The sequence below is a fragment of the Sinocyclocheilus anshuiensis genome, unplaced genomic scaffold, assembly GCF_001515605.1.
Source record: "Sinocyclocheilus anshuiensis isolate Anshui unplaced genomic scaffold, SAMN03320099.WGS_v1.1 C31385993, whole genome shotgun sequence".
Classification (NCBI taxonomy): domain Eukaryota; kingdom Metazoa; phylum Chordata; class Actinopteri; order Cypriniformes; family Cyprinidae; genus Sinocyclocheilus; species Sinocyclocheilus anshuiensis.
The window spans coordinates 1-351 of record NW_015594583.1 but is presented as its reverse complement, the minus strand read 5'-3'; the positions used below and the strand labels follow the sequence as shown (position 1 = coordinate 351).

The 351-nt window shown below is 42.2% G+C and overlaps 1 non-coding gene across 1 annotated transcript; it reads right to left on the bottom strand.

The window, feature by feature from the left end:
* Positions 1 to 91: 91 nt before the first annotated feature.
* On the bottom strand, positions 92 to 164 carry trnaq-cug (transfer RNA glutamine (anticodon CUG)). The gene has a single exon. It is a non-coding gene; the product is annotated as a tRNA-Gln (tRNA).
* Between the last annotated feature and the right edge of the window lie 187 nt (positions 165 to 351).

Sequence of the window (351 nt, the reverse complement as noted above, 5' to 3'; positions counted from 1 at the left end):
AGTTCTTGGTTTATTCTCATGGCTACAATGTCACTAAACTTATCATCCTGGAATTTCTTGCACAGCCAATTTAAATGAAACCCCTTAAAGATTACCCAGGTGGGACTTGAACCCACAATCCCCAGCTCCAGAGGTTGATGCCTTATCCATTAGGCCACTGGGCCCTCTCTTTGGGTAACCCAGAGGTAGAGACCGTCTGATGCAAGATAAATTGATAGATCTTTCAGAAAATTGCCAGTCATATGCTAATTTTCATTTTTCGTTGTCATGGCAATAGTGATAAACTTATAGAGCTTTCAGAAAATAGCTCATGATGCCACTGGGCCACTTCTCTGGTTGACCCATTCACAG